Consider the following 13926-nt stretch of genomic DNA (forward strand, 5'->3'; position numbering starts at 1 on the left):
TATTAGCAGCTCTCTTTGTGATGACAAAGAAGTGGAAACTGCAGGGATGCTCATCAATTTGGGAATGGCTGAACAAGTTGTGGTATATGAATGCAATGGAATATTATTGTGCTATGAGAAATGATGAGCTCAATGATCTTAGAAAAACATGGAAAGACTTGCATGAAATAATGCAAGAACCACAAGAACATTGTATATAGTAACAGAATATTGTTTTAAGAACGACTTTGAGCAAATTAGTTGTTTTGACTATTATAAATACCCAAATTAACTGTAAAGGACATACAAAGAATGATGCTATCTGCATCCAGAGAAAGAAGTGATAAATAGAAGTATGTATAGAATAATTTTACGTATATATTTGTGTCTAATGGTAGCCATTTCTAGGGTGGGAGGGAGAGGAAGAAAGAAAAAAAGGAATTTACATGATAACTGTGCAGTTTCATGTGCAATCATCTTTTTTTATTATACTATGTTATGGAAATGCTTTTTTATTTCATGAATAAAGAATAAAATAAATGCAAAATGAGGGGGTTGAGCTAATGGCATTTGAGGTGCCTTCCAGCTATACAACTATAACTATTGTCACGTTAAGACCCAGTGAGTGGCTTAAAGAAATGCCTGGGTAGAAAGGGGACTGAAGCCACAGAATACATTGTACATTAGAGAAGTTTAGCAGTGCCTGAAAGGAGAGAGATTTGTTCAGAATGGAATGCCACAGGTAGGGAGGGATGGAGAACATGGTGCGGGGGCAGGAGCAGAGGAGCCAGATTGAAATCTCAGTCCTATTAATAAGTGCAGTGACTACTAGGCTGTTACCCCCCCCCCCCCCATAATCTGATTTTATATCCAACGGGAGTAATTTGCTTTTTACCAGCCCTGGGTACTTATTCAAGCATTTGCTTTTATGCCTGATTTAATACAATTGAAGCCTTAATCAAACTTCTGACATTTATTTCATAAATATCCTTGAAAGCTAAGAAACATTATTAAATGATCAGCTATTTTGGGTATTATTAATCTATTATTATTATACTCTATCCAGGCACCATATTCATTGTAAGGTAAAACTAGCATCCACTGCTATGAAGTCTTATCCTATATCAAATAATCTTTTACAGGATGAAGAGTGTAGCAGGTAATTTTAATGGTGATGATTTAGTCTGAATTCCTATTTTTGTTGCTCAATTGTTTTTCAGTTGTGCCCAACTGTTTGTGACCCCATTTGGGGTGTTCTTAACAAAAATGTTGGTGTGGTTTGCCATTTTCTTCTCCAGTGCATTTGACAGATGAGAAAACCGGGGCCAACAGGATTAAGTGACTTGCCTAGGGTCACGCAGCTGGTACTATCTGAGGCTAGGTTTGAACTTAGGAAGATGAGTCTTTCTGATTCCAGGTCTGGTACTATCTACTACAGCACCACCTAGCTGCCCCAAATTCCTATTTACAATGAAGCAATTAAATGCTTCCTTTATTTCATAAATCCATTATTTCCTTTGGCTCTGTTTTATTTCCTTTAACCAGAATTGATACGTCATCTGGGTTAAAATCAAATAAAAGCAGGGTTTAGAATGAGTTGCAATGTAATGTTAGGAACTGGACATAAGATGGCCCACAAAAAGGGTCATAGCTGTATTGGTCAAAAGAGCAAGTTTGCTCTGTGTGAGCTGTCCATCCATGCTCTACCCTGGGAAGTAGTAAATATCCACAAGCTGCAATATCCCTTATCATCACTAGAGGTCACTAAAAGCTTATGCTAGGTTCCTCAATGGCACTTAACTGGTCAACAAGCATTTATTAAACACCTACTGTGTGCCAAGCACTGTGCTAGGGGCTGGGGAAAGAGCCCTTTCTCGGAATAATCTTATATCCTGTTGGTAGAGATAGCATGTACATATGTAAGTATACAATATAAACAAAATGCAAGGTAATGGTGGCGGGAGGCTCTAACAACTGGGGAGATCAAAAATAACTTCATGTAGGAGGTGGCATCTGAGCTGAATTTTAAAGGAAAATTAATGATTTTAAGATGCAGAGGTGAGGATGGAATACATTTATGAGAGTCTGACTATGGAAAGGTATGGAGATTTGAAATGTTGTATTGTGCAAAGAACAGCCAGGAGGAAAAGGGAATAATATATAATAATCTAGTAAAGTTGATTGTTATCAGGTTATGAAAAGCTTTCAGTGTCAAACAAAGGAATTTGCATTGTATCCTAGACATACTATGAAGCCAGTGGAGTTTAGTGAGCAGAAGACTGACATGTTCGGACCTGGGCTTTAGTAATATCCCCTTGGCAGTTTAGTGGAGGACAAATTGAAGGGAGGAGAGACGAGTAGGGAAACCAGTTCAGAGGCTTTTGAAATAGACAAAGTGAGAGGAGAGGAGACGATGTGAAAGGAGAGAAAGAGATGAATATAAGAGATGTTGTGGAGATGGTAATAAGACGCAGCTTAGAGAGAGTGAGAATCATGGGATAGAGATAATAGAGCATTTACTAAATCACTAGTTAATAAAAGAAATGTAAATTAAAATAAGTCTCATTAGATTGGTAAAGATGACAAAAGATGAAAATGCTAAATGTTGGAGGTTCTGTGGAAAGACTGGCACGCTAATGCACTATTGATAAAACTATGAAATGGTATTCTAGAAAACAATAACGAAACTGAGAAGTTATTCAACTGTATAAGTCCCTTGAGCTGGCAATGTCACAACTGGGTGTATATTTCAATGAGGGCAAGGATTCATATACGCAAAAATATTCATACCAGTACTTTTTTTAGATAATAAAAATAATATAGAACTTTGTGGGAATCAGTGCAATGATCAATCAGGGAATGTTTAAACAAGTTATAGTATGTGGATGAAAGGCAATATTATTATGTTACAGTAGATGATGAATTCAGAGAAGCTTGGGAAGTCTTGTATGAAATGATGCAAAGTAAAGTGAGCAGAACCAGGAAAACTATATATATACACACACACATATAATGACTAATCCTGAATTCGGACAGCTGAGAGTGAAACGAATGGCTCTTCTCTCAGAATAGAGGTGGGTTATGTTGTCAGACATGGTCAGTATGGTGATTTGTTTTGCTCAAGTATCCTTCTTTGTTTGGGGTGGAAGGAGGGTACGGTTGTGAAGTTGTTGTTGTGTTCATCCTTTGTTGCCAAAAAAGACCATACCATCAGAGAAATGATGACATGTTTTGCACTTGACTTAGTTTAGAGTGAGGGAGGGCTGTGCAAAGAAGTGATAATATAAAAGAAAGGAAAATATCAATAAGAAAAGAGATAAAGGGGGTTTTAGGCTTGGTGTTAGGAAGTTGAGGAAAATAAGATGCTACCAGCAATCTATTTTTCTAAGTAAAGAAGGAGGTAAGGAAATCTGCTGGGGAAAAGGAGATGGAAAAGGTTTTAAGGGCTTGTGAAAATAGTTTGGAATTGTTCTTGTAGAGAAGAGGAATAAGGTCAGTCCAGGAAAGATAAAAAAGATTGCCATGCAACAGTGAGGACTAAATTGAGATTGGACAACAGGAACACAAACTGTGCACTGGGATGGCCCGGTGATTTGACTTTCCTTGGTAACATTCATCAACTCAGGAAAATGAGGTGTGAAGGTGGATGGTAGAGTTGATCCAGATTTGAGTAATGGCAGCATTTGAACATTGATAGGAAAAGGGGGTAAGAGAATCAAGAGTGGAGGACAGTGTGGAGTTGAATTGATCAACTATAGGGTTAATCTCGAAGAGGAAAAGTGAGATCAGAGCAAGGACACATAGCAAGGAAAACAGAGAGAGATGAAGAGATAAGTAATTGTGAAGATGAATAAGTTTAGGAAGAGTGAGGGAGAGGAGAAATAGAAACTGTGTAGAAGAGGGAACCCCAAATAGATACTTTAGAAGCATTAATTCCCCAAAGAACTAAATAAGTATAAAGGTAATATATCAAAGGTTAAACACCTAAGAACAGACAGAAAAAGAAGACAAATAATGAAGAATATAAGAGAAAGAAAAGCTTTTTAGAAAACGGCTCAGAAAATAAAAATTTGAAAACTAATGAAAAAGAAGAGTTGAAGAGGATGAAAGAAAGGGAGGTTTTGCTTGGCTACTTAACTGAGAGGGAAAAAAGGGGGGAAGAATTAAATAATGAGATAGAAGGAAGAAATAAAAAAGAGCTAATAAGTTAAACAAAACTCCTCCAAAAACAGGAGGGAAGTTATGAGAATGAAAGAAAGAGAGCCGATAAGAATAACCTTAAAGCTGATTAAGCTAAAAATAACTGAAGAGATCAAGTCTTGTTTGTAGAGGAAGAGGGAAATAATTCTAATTGGAAAAAAATAGAGACAAGTGGAAGAAAACATAAACCCAATTCTTATAACTTTAAACGTGAATGGGTTAAGCAATCTAATGAAAAACCGTTAAATTAGATAAGAAAATAAACTCTCACTATGTATTGCTTATAAGAAATACATTTAAAAATCAAAGACATAAAAAATTCACCATGCATCAGGGGAATCCAAAAAGCAAGAGTTGCAATCATGCTATCAGACAAAGTAAAAACAAACATTCATGATAAAAAAGAGATATGTAAGAAAACTATATTATGCTGAAAGGAACTATAGAAAACAAACTAATATCAGTATTAAACTTATATGCTCTAAATGCCTTAGCACCTAATCAATAAAGGAGAAAATTGACTGAACAATAAGAAGAAGTAGACAATAATACAAGAGTAACAGGAGATTTCAATATGTCTTTCTCAGTTTTGGACAAGTCTAACAGAAGAGTCACAAAAAGAAAAATAATAGAATTGAACAAATTTATGGAGAAATGAAAGCTAAAAGATTTATGGTATTTTCTAAATGGGACTACTAAGGGAAACACATACACACATATATATGTACATATTTTATATATATATATATATATACATATATACACACATTTATATATGTTTCTCATCACTGCATGGAACTTGTACAAAAAAATTAACTACATATGGGGTCAGAGGAATAGTAAACACTTTCTCTACAGACCATAACAAAAAATAATAATAATCAGTACAGAGAACACAAACAAAAGATACAGTCTCAAATGGGACTTAACAATGAAATTCCAAATAATGAATGTATCAAAGAACAAATCATAGAAACAATGAATAATTATGTGAAAGAAAATGATAATTTTGAAACAACATACAAAAAATTTCTAGGTTGCAGCTAAAGTAGTTCTGGGGGTGGGATGGCGAAATAATATTCCCACAAACACCTTAGTAAAATAGAAAAAGAGAGCACTGATGAACTGAACATGCATTTAAAAATTAGAAAACCAACAAATAAACCTAAAATAAGCATTAAAATTATATTAAAAATTAGAGGAGAAATAGATAAAATGGAAAAAACCCTATAGAAATGATAAATGAAGTTAAAAGCTGGTTCTTTGAAAAAAAACTAATAAAATTGATAACATTTTAGCTAAACTAAGTATAAAGAAGAGGGCAAAAAATAAGAAAATAGCAAAGAAACAGCGTGAAATCACAAGATCAGAAGACATAAAAAGAATGATCAGAACCTACTGCGTTTAGCTATATGTTAACAAATTTGAGAACACAAAGGAATACTACCAAAATCAGAAAATACTTAAAGTAATAGAAGACCAAATAAAGATTTTAAATAGTCCAGTCTCAGCTGATTAAATAATAAGTCTAGCTGTAAGGCAATTACCAAAGGATAAAATAAAACCTCCTTGTCCTGATATATTCAAAGGAAAAATCTAGCAAACTTTTAAAGAATAACCAGCATTATACAAATTATTCTCAAAAATTGAGAAGAAAGAATCAATCAGATTCTTTTTGTGAGACAAATATAATTCTAATACTTGAATCAGGGAAGTATAAAGTACAGAAAGAGAACTATGGAAATGTCATTAGTGAATAGTGATTAAAATTTAAAAAATAAAATCCTGTCAAATAGACTACAGTGATTCCTCCAAGAAATCATTCATCGTGACTGGATTAGTACCAGGGACCCAAGGAGAGTTCAACATTAGAGAAACAATTAACATAATTAATCATACTAACAAAAAGATTCCCCAAATCACATGATTATCTCAATGGATGTGGAAGAAGCCTTTGATGAAGTACACCATTCATTTATGCTAATAATCCTACAAAGTATAGGCATTGGGACACTTGATTTTAGTACCATCAAAGGCATCTATGAAGCAAGAATCATATGCAGTGGGGATGACAGGGGTGGGAAACCTGTGTCCTTGAGGCCACATGTGGCCTTCTATATTATTAACCAAGCAAGAGACAGAGCAAATACAAAAGATAAAACAGATAATTTTGGTAACATGAAAGTAAAAAGCTTCTACATAAACAAGTCATTTGTCATTTATTAAGCTCTTTGGGTGTGGTCTTTTGACTGAGTCCAAGTTTTACAGAATAAATCTTGTTTTAAAAAAATTTAAAAAATTTAATCAACAAATCCTTTTATTAAGGGGATTTGTGCTGTGAAGCTTGGATTCAGTGAGAGGGCCCCACTTGAGGACCTAGAGGGTCACATGTGTCCTCAAGGCCACAGGTTCCCCAGCCCTGCACTAGAAACTTCCCCAACAAATAGAGGAGTTAAACAAGCAAGCCCACTCTTCTCACTATCATTTGATATAGAATTTGCAACAAAACAAAAGAAAGACATTAGAGGTACCAAGACAAGTAAAAAGGAGATAAAATTGTCTCTACCTGCTGATGATATGAAGATTTAGTTAGAAAATTCTAGGAAATCAGAAAAGATACCAATTGAGACAATAAATAGCTTCTGTAAAGTTGCAGGCTACAAAGTAGATCCTCAATAATAACAACAACATTTCTATATAACAAAAACAAAATCCAAGAAGGAATAGTAGATAGGGTAATCCCATTCCAAGTTAACTACAAAATGTGTATAACAACTGGGGATCAGTCTAGCAAAGTAAAGAAAATATTTCTTTAGATTTTGTCACAAAAGATTCCTTAACGAAATTTAAAACAACTTAAATAAGTGGAGGAATATTCAATGCTCATGTCTGGGCTTAACCGATACAAGAAAAATGACAACAGTCTCAAAGCTAATTTGTGTTTTTATTTCTATACCTCTCAAATTATCAAAGGAATACTATAGAAAACTGTATCAAACAATAATGAGATACATTTACAAAATAAAAGATCTATAATATCAAGGGAAATAATGAAAAGAGATAGGGATGAAGTTGGAATGGTACTTCTAGACCATTACAACTATGTTGTAATATTACATTACAACTATATTGTAAGGCAGCACTCATCAACATTACTTGGTAATAGTTACAAAAAATAGAGAGACAGATCGATGGATCAGCATGGACAACGGAGAATCAGAAGGGTGGGAGGAGAATGAACATTTTTTAAGCCAGGCACTGTGTTAAGAAGTTTACAAATATTATCTCACTTGAATCTCACAATAATCTTGGGAGGTAGCTTCTATTATGATCACCATTTGACAGTTGAAGAAACTGAGGCAGACAAAGGTTAAGTGAAAAGGAAAAGGCCTTCCTGTAGAAGATGAGATTTTCGCTGAGACTTGAAGGAAGCCAAAGAAGCTAGGAAACATATTAGTGGAGGGAGAGGATTCCGGGCATGGGGGACAGTCAGGGAACATGCTTGAAGTCGAGATGGAGAGTCTGGTGTGACGAACATCAAGGAAGACAGTGTCATTGGGGTCACTGACTACATGGAGGGGAGTAAGGTGAATGAAGACTGGCAAGGGAGGAGGGGGCCAGGTCACAAAGGACTCTAAAAACCAGAAGAGTTTATATCTGATCCTTGAGGTAACAAGGAGACACTATAGTTTGTTGGATAGTTGTGTATGTGTGTGTGTGTATGTGCATGTGTGTGTGTGTGATATAATTAGATCTGCACTTTAGGAAGATCAGTTTGACATTTGAATGGAGGATGGATTGGAGTAAGGAGAGACTTGAGTCAGGCAGTCCCACCGGCAGCTATTGCAAAATTCAGATAAGAAATGACGACAGCATGAATCAGGTTTGTGGCAGAGTCAGAGGAGTGAAGCGGGCATACGCAAGGGATATTATTAAAGCAGAAATGACTGAACTTCACACCTGAGTGGATATGGGAATATGGAAATAAGGAAGAGTAAGGAGTTGAGAATGACACCTAGGTTGGAAGTCTGGATGACTAGAAGGATGGTGATGCCCTCAACAATAATAAGGAAGTTAGGAAGAGGGAAGGGTTGGGGGTTTTTTGGGGGAGGAAGGAATATAATAAGTTCAGTTTTGGACATGTTGAGTTTAAGATGCTTACAGGATATGCAATTCAAGTTGTCAAGTAGGCAATTGGAGATTCAAGACTGGAGGTCTGTGGAGAAGTTGGGGCTGAACAAGAAGATCTGAGAGTCATCCTCATGGAGATGCCAATTAGAACCATTGGAGCTGTTTAAATCTCCAAGTGAAATAATATGGAGAGAGAAGAGAAGAAAGTCAAGGCCAGAGATTTGGGGGACACCCACCACTGGGGGAGTGACTTGAAAAATATCCAGCAGTAGAGATTGAGAGAGATAAAATTGGTAAGAGTAAAAGCAGTAAGAGTATCACTAAAACCTACAGAGAAGAGAGTATTAAGGAGAAGAGGGTGATAAATTGTGTCAGAAGTTGCTGAGAAGTCATGAAGGATAAGGATTGAGAAAAGGCCATTAGATGTGGCAGTTAAGAGATCACTGGTAACTCTGGAGAGAGTAATTTCAGTTGAATGATGAGGTAGAAAGCCAGACTAAAGAGAGTTGAAAAGAGAGTGAGAGGAAAGGAAGCAGAGGCTTCAATTGTAGAAAAGCTTTTTAAGGAGTTTAGCCATCAAAGGGAGGAGAGATATGGGGTGATAGTGGAGATGAACAGATCAAGTGAGGGTTTGGGGAGGATGGGGTAGACATGGGCAAATTTTTAGAAAGCAGGAAAGCCTCCAGGGGTACAGAGAGATTAAAGATCAGTGAGAGAGTAGGGATGAAGAGAGAGTAATCAGCTAGAGAAAACAGGATAGAATGGGATTACTGGTGAATTTAGAAGGGTTTGCCTTAGCAAGAAGAAGGTCACTTCCTCATGCAAGATGCAGTAGAGAAGGAGATAGTTGAAGGAGGTATCTGAGTGATATAAGATAAGGAAGGAAGAAGAAGGAGCTCTTGGTGAACAACCTTAATTTTTTCAGAGACATACAAGGCAAGGTTCTCAGCTGAGTGGGTGAGGGAGGGGGACCTTTGGGAAGCTTGTGGAGGAAAAGGTTTGAAAAACCTTTTGTTGGTGATGGGAACCAAGATGGCAGAGTGATTGGTAATTGCTATCTCCCTCCCCTTGCTGACCTTGAAGAGCCCAGAGAATATCTCCTCAGGAAAAATCCTGGAACAGTGGGAGCAGCACAAGGGGTAAACAGTCTCTTAGCCCATGAAGCTAGGAAAATTGATAAGGAGGGTCCCTCTTGCTGTGGTTGAAGGGGACCAGTGCAGGACCAGAGCTGTCCCAGACAGTTCCACCTCAGCAAACTGGGAGAAGATTCTGATCCCCAGGGGGGTGAAGCCCGCAACCACCAACACCAGGACTCCAGGCGTGTCTTAGCACCCCAGGGGAATCGGGAAGACACTAGCACAGACAGGATCACCAACTGCTAAGCTTGCCTGTGCTCTAGCTCAGTAGAGGAGACCTCCTGCAGCCAGACCACCCCTCCCCCACACTTCATGCAGCTAGCTCCAGGGTAACTATGGGGAAACCCCAAAAGACTTCACCTGGCCTCTGCTTTCCAGCACCATCCAACTCAGCACCAGGTAAGCTGTAGCATTTTAGCTTCTAGCTGAAAGAGCCAGAGGCCGCAACACACAAAGCCTCAAGTTTTAGGCACAAGAACTGTGGGACAGAGCCTCCTGTGCCCCAGATGCAGAGATCTACTTTAAAAGTCAGGAAAAGGGTGATCATCATGAGTAAGAAGAAAAGCAGAAAAGAAAAGACCATAGAATCTTTCTATGGAAACAAGGACCAAAACACGAATACCAAAGAGGTCAGCATTGAGACTGTTTTCCCATCTGAAACTTCAGAAGGAAATGTGAACCAGTCTGAAGCACAAAGAGCATTCTTGGAGTGCTCAGGAAAGATTTTAAAACCCAAATTAGAGAAATAGAAGAAAAACTGACCAATGATTTTAAAAATATGAAAAAAGAAATTACAGAAGAATTTAAAAGGAAAATTGGACAGATGGAAAAGGAAGTACAAAACTTAACTGGAGAAAATAACTCCTTACAAGGAACAATTGGACAGATGGAAAAGGAGATGCAAAAGTTAACCAAAGAAAATAATTTGATAAAAATTAGAATCAGGCAAGTAGAAGCTAATAACTCTATGAGACATTAAGAATCAGTCAAACAGAATCTAAAGAATGAAAAGATAGAAGAAAATGTAAAATATCTAATTGGAAAAGCAACTGACCTGGAAAATAGATCCAGGAGTTAAGGATTATTGGTCTACCAGAAAGCCATGATAAAAGAAGAGCCTGGATAATAACTTACAAGAAATCATCAAAGAAAATTGCCCAGAAGTCTTAGATCCAGAGGGCAAAATAGTCATTGAAAGAATCCAATGTTCACTTCCTGAAAGGGATCCCAAACTAAAAATACCAAGGAATATTGTTGCCAAATTCCAAAACTATCAAGTGAAGAAGAAAATACTGCAGGCATCCAGAAAGAAACAATTCAAATATTGAGGAGTTACAGTCAAAATCACACAGGACCTTGCAGCTTCTACACTAAAAGATCAGAGGGATTGGAATCCAATATTCCATAAGGCAAAGGACCTGGAACTACAACCAAGGATCAATTACCCAGCAAAGGTGAGCATAATAATTCAGGCAAGGGGATGGAAATTCAATGAAATAAGGGATTTGCAGACCTTCCTGATGAAAAGGCCAGAGCTCAATAGAAAATTCAATCTTCAAAAGCAGGTCTCAAGAGAGGCATTAAAATGTAAACAGGGGAAAAAAACTTGTTATTCAATATGGGCAAACTGTTTACATCCCTATAAGGGAAGATGATACTTATTAATCTTGAGAATTGTATATTTATTAAGATATATAAAGGGATATACATAGATAGAGGGAGTGGTATAAAGTAAAAGATGTCATGATAAAAATGTGATTTAAGAGTGCGAAGGGATTGTAATGGGAGATGTGAAATGGAGGAGTCAGAAAAAGGTAAATTACATCACAGGAAGAGGCACAAAAATATATTACAGTAGAGGGAAAAAGGGGAGGGAGATGAGCATTGTTTGAGAATTACTCTCATCTGATTGGGTTCAAGGAGGGAACATCAAACTCAGTTCATTATAGAAATACAACTAGCTCTATAGGCAGTAGGAAGGGAAGGGGGAAAGAAAAGAGAGGGGAGGCTAAAAGGGAGGGAAGAAGGACTAAGGGAAAAGGGGATTAAAAGGGAGGGGGGCAGTGGTCAAGAATTAAAAATCTATTGCGGAGTTGACATTGTGGAGTTCTCCCCTTCACTGTGCCCACTCCAGAAAAAGGTGTATCCAGCTCCAACTTCAGTAAGGTGGCCCTTCATTTGCCAACCTTGTTTCATTCAGGGATGCTATTTGGATGCAATACCTGTTGAGTTCTCTTGCAACAAGAGCAGTTCTTTTAGGTCTACTGGATTTTGTGTTTTCTATTAATGTGTACACATTTCATGTGCCAATGGTGAGTGGAATCATCTTTGCAGATGTTTTCGTACATTTTGTACATTTTTTATGTTTTGACTGCATAGTGGGATTCCCTGCCTGCTGCAGTTATGAGAGCAGGGTTGGGTAAGCAGACAATGTTTAGGGCATCATAACTGTGAATGAGAATGAGATGAACTCTCCCATAAAACAGAGACAGGTAGCAGAATGGATCAAAAACCATAATCCAACAATATGTTGTTTACAAGAAACACTTTTGAAACAGAGGCATACACACAGGGTAAAGGTAAAAGGTTGGAGGACAACATATTGTGCTTCAGCTGATGTAAAAAAAACAGGGGTAGCAATCCTAATCTCAGACAAAGAAAAAGCAGAAACAGATAAGAGGTAAGGAAGGAAACTATATCCTGCTAAAAGGCATCATACACAATGAAGCAATCTCATTACTAAATGCTCCAAGTGGTATAGCATCCAAATTCTTAGAGGAGAAGTTAAGGGAGTTACAGGAAGAAATAGACATCAAAACTATACTAGAGGGGGACCTCAACCTCTTCCTCTCTGAACTTGATAAATGTAACCTCAAAATAAACAAGACAGAAGTTAAGGAGGTGAATAAAACTCTGGATAAGGTAGATATGATAGATCCCTGAAGAAAATTGAATGGTGATGGAAAGGAATATACTTTTTCTCAGTGGCACACGGCACATATACAAAAATTGACCATGTACTAAGCCATAACAACCTCACAGTCCAGTGCAGAAAGACAGAGATAGTCAATGCATCCTTCTCAGATCATAATGCAATAAAAATTATATGTAATCAAAGGCTATGGAAATATAAACCAAAAATTAATTCGAAACTAAACAATCTAATCCTAAAGAATGAGTGGGTTAAACAACAAATTATAGAAACAATCAACAACTTCATTCAAGAGAATGACAATAATGAGACAACATACTAAAACTTATGGGATGCTGCAAAATATCAAATTATCTTTGAATGTCTACATGAATAAAATAAAGGGGAGATCAGTGAATTAGGCATACAGCTGAAAAATCTAGAAAAAGAACAAATTGAAAATCCCCAAGTAAATATCAAATTAGAAATACTGAAAACCAAAGGAGAGATTAGTAAAATTAAAATTAAGAAAACTTTTGAAGTAATAAATAAAACTGAGTTTGCTTTATGAAAAAACCAATAAAATTGATAAAACTTTAGTCAATTTGATTAAAAAAAGAAGAAAACCAAATTACCAATATAAAAAATGAAAAAGGTGAACTAACCTCCAATGAGGTGAAAATTAAAACAATAATTAGAAATTATTTCGCCCAACTGTATGCCCATAAATTCAGCAATCTAAATGAAATGGATGATTATTTTAAAAAATATAAGTTGCCCAGATTAACAAAAGAGGAAATTGAATACTTAAATAACCCCATGTCAGAAAAAGAAATTGAACAAGCCATCAATGAACTCCCTAGGAAAAAATCTCCAGGGCCAGATGGATTTACAAACATTTAAAGAACAGTTAACTCCAATACTATGTAGACTATTTGGGAGAACTGCCAAAGAAGGAGTCCTACCAAATTCTTTTTATGATACAAGTATGGTTCTGATACCTAAACCAGGAAGAGCCAAAACAGAGGAAGAAAATTATAGACCAATTTCTCTAATGAATATGGATGCAAAAATTTTAAATAAGATATTAGCAAAAAGAATACAACCATTTATCATATGAATAATACATTATTATCTGGTAGAATTTATACCAAGAATGCAGGGCTGGTTCAATATTAGGAAAACTATGAACATTATTGATCATATCAACAACAAAACTAACAGAAACCACATGATTATCTCAATAGATGCAGAAAAAGCTTTTGACAAAATATAACATTCATTCCTATTGAAAACACTGGAAAACATAGGAATAAATGGAACTTTCCATAAAATAATAAGCAATATCTACCTAAAACCATCAGCAAGCGGTATATGCAATGGGGATAAGCTAGATGCATTTCCAATAAGATCAGAGGTGAAACAAAATGTCCATTATCACCACTGTTATTCAGTATGGTATTAGAAATGTTAGCTGTAGCAATAAGAGAAGAAAAAGAAATTGAAGGAATTAGAATGGGCAAAGAAGAAAGTAAGTTGTCACTCTTTGCAGATGATATGATGATATAC

The sequence above is a fragment of the Notamacropus eugenii genome, chromosome X, assembly GCF_028372415.1.
Source record: "Notamacropus eugenii isolate mMacEug1 chromosome X, mMacEug1.pri_v2, whole genome shotgun sequence".
NCBI classification, from domain to species: domain Eukaryota; kingdom Metazoa; phylum Chordata; class Mammalia; order Diprotodontia; family Macropodidae; genus Notamacropus; species Notamacropus eugenii.